General features: G+C 37.7%; 1 protein-coding gene across 3 annotated transcripts in view; it reads right to left on the reverse strand.

Moving 5' to 3' along the window:
* Positions 1-2,966, reverse strand: part of LOC106868149 (purine nucleoside phosphorylase LACC1) — a 44,418-nt gene that overhangs the window by 12,175 nt on the left and 29,277 nt on the right. The window contains exons 1-2 of one of the 3 annotated variants that reach the window (XM_052966387.1): positions 2,433-2,919; positions 2,202-2,309 (exon numbers count right to left, since the gene is read on the reverse strand). The exons of 1 other annotated variant lie outside the window; for it this stretch is intronic. The gene's annotated coding sequence lies outside the window, so the exon portion shown is untranslated. Of the gene's footprint in view, positions 1-2,201; positions 2,310-2,432; positions 2,920-2,966 lie in introns of those variants that run through there. One more of the 3 variants, XM_014913281.2, reaches the window with a different exon arrangement.

The following is a 2,966-nucleotide window of genomic DNA, read 5'->3' on the forward strand; positions in this document are numbered from 1 at the left end:
TACGAACCACATGGTTCCGAGTTCAGTCCCACTGCGTGGCACCTTGGGCAAGTGTCTTCTATCATAGCCTTGGGCCGACCAAAGCCTTGTGAGTAGATTTGTTCGATGGAAACTAAAAGAAGCCCGTCGTATATATGTATATATATGTGTGTGTGTGTGTCTTTGTCCCCCCAACATCGCTTGACAACCGATGCTGGTGTGGTTACGTCCCCGTAACTTAGCGGTTCGGCAAAAGAAACCGATAGAATAAGTACTAGGCTTACAAAGAGTAAGTCCGGGGGTCAATTAGCTCTACTAAAGGCGGTGCTCCAGCATGGCCACAGTCAAACGACTGAAACAAGTAAAAGAGTAGAGTTACCACCAAAGCAAAAAAAAAAAAAAATTGCAGAATAGCTAACGCTACATTGAGTTGCATCCCTTTAATTGACTGTTCTTTCCCCTTGATTGTCCTGCTGTCACTAGATACGTGGTATCACACTAACACGTCATGTTATTTTTTTACTTTCGTGGGCTCTCAACTGTTGATGGAGTTGTAGAGGCCCCATCGTGACACGCCGTATTTCTTAGATATTTCGAAATAGATGTAACTCATCTGTCTCTAGGTTTGAACACTACCAGTTTCTGAGAGAGAGAGAGAGAGAGAGAGAGAGAGAGTCTCAGCTTTAGTAGTCGTACTTTGTTGGCCACAAATGGATAAAAAACTGAGTTGATCTCAGTGAAGAGTAGAAGACCGTGCAAGTATAGGGAGCTGCTGGCTGTAGCTGTCATAATCTGGAACTGTTATGCAACAGACTGAAATGGAATGTCATAGTTTGAGGTTATTTTGTGTATTTTGTTGTACTAAAAGATAAGGCGGTCTTTCGAAGATCGGCAAAGTATCCCATACAACTTTGTGTTGGCGACTCTCGGAACTGTCATCCGGAGTTCATTAATTTCCGTGGTAATCTTCAAGTTTAGGGGATAAAAAAAAAAAAAAAATTCAAGGGAAATAACTTAACGACTTACCAGTATTATCCGTTTTCTTCTAGCTGTTTATAAATAAATCACACCCTAACCCTAACGTCAATCAAATCACGTGTGTGATTTATTTATAAACAGAGATGTACGGAGAATACTGGTAAGATGTTCAGTTACTTCCCTTGAATATTTTTAAATATATTATTATCCCCTTAAACTTGAAGATTACCATTTCCGTAATATTTTTTATCTATTTACTTTTGTTTTAAAGTGAAAGATGTATGTACGTGTGTGTGTGTGTGAAAGAAAGAGAGAGAGGGAAAAGAGAGTGAGTGAAGGGGTGTGTTGTCGTGTACATGTACATACATCAATACATATGCATACATCTTTTTGTGTGTGCTTGTGTGTGAGTGAGTGAGTGAACGTGTGTGTTCTCATGTATGTGTAAGTGGCACTCATTCACTATCTCTCTCAAACACACACACACACACGTATATTTCATATGCACGTTCATACACCTTTCACTTTCTCCTCTCTTTCACTTTAAACAAAAGTAAATAAATTAAAAAATTTTACGGAAATTAATGAACAAAACCAGCTGATCGGGAGTCAAAGCGAAAGATCGCCAAAGATAATTATCCCATAGAACCTTGTGCTGGAAGTCTGTAAAGCCTGATATAAGTTTACGTATTTGTGAGGTTAACAAACATTAATCTGGACCACGGTTTCGTTCGATCGGCCCTTCGTTTGGTAGCAACTTTCTAGACTAAAAACAAAACACTGGAAACACACACAAGTTTGTGTGCCAGCCTTACAGATTAAATAAAAACTTTCGATGTACTTCTAAGGACTTTAAAGTTTGACAAGATACAAAAATTCTGTTTACAGCTAATTGCATATCACTTTTAGACTAGCGACTAAAAACGCCTATTATCACCGAAATTTTTTTCGGTAGTACAGCAACCAAATCTCCCTCTAACATATCGTCTTAAAAAAACGAAGGACATTTTGGAGACAGAGTACATCTAGATAAAAGATTGGATAGTCAGGTTCAGAATACCATATGTGCTCGACTGTCAAAAAAGACTATATACATTGACTGGAGCTTCCGGCATTTCGCTATCAACATTTGGAACAGATGAAATTTATTGTTCGTCGAAGCACGGTAGAAATAGTAAGAATGATTAACAAAATAACTTGCGACATTTAATTACAATTCTCTACGTTTTGAGTTCAAATCTCACCTAAGGTTGACGTTGCATTTCATCCTTCCAGGGGCGATAAAATAGTATCAGTAAAATGCTGAGTTGATAAAATCATCTGTTCCCTCTCACTAAATTTATGGCGTATGCCTACGAAAGAAATCAATTATGTGTATGTACGTCTTAAGCGATCGATGTTAGGCTTAATAAACACACACACAGAGTATTATATTATATTATATCAAGAAACAACATAATATTAAATTTACTTACAGTTTATAATTCGATTTGATGTCGAAATGTGTCTTAAATGATTTAGAAAAGAGGAAGTAGGTTACTTTCTCCAGTAACGTACAAATAGGTGAAAAGTTAAGTTAAATATTTAAGTGGTCGTATTGAACTTAAAAATCGTGTCTCACTGCTACTGCCTGTTCACCTGAACTGATCCAGTTAAAATGCTTTCAGTTTTAGAAGACTTCGTGATAGACGAAATGTTGATACCTGAATCATAAAATTCGCTGGAGGAAATGTGTCATCCACAATTCCTAGGAGAGGAAAGGATAAAAGCATTCTATCCTCACAGCTACCGAATGTTTACTTGGGGCATGATCTTCCCTGTGGTCACGCGACCAGCTAAAAATAGCAGCTAAATATTTACCCTTACAAAATATGGGCGGAGTTTCGGACCAGAACGCCCACATAAGTTGGAGTTTTCTCCGTTTTGACGGTTTTTCCAATTTTTCTTTCATCACTGCCTTCGAAATGCTGGACATATTTTTATAAAAAATTTATGGATCACGCGTGTTT

This window comes from Octopus bimaculoides, chromosome 3 (genome assembly GCF_001194135.2).
Source record: "Octopus bimaculoides isolate UCB-OBI-ISO-001 chromosome 3, ASM119413v2, whole genome shotgun sequence".
NCBI classification, from domain to species: domain Eukaryota; kingdom Metazoa; phylum Mollusca; class Cephalopoda; order Octopoda; family Octopodidae; genus Octopus; species Octopus bimaculoides.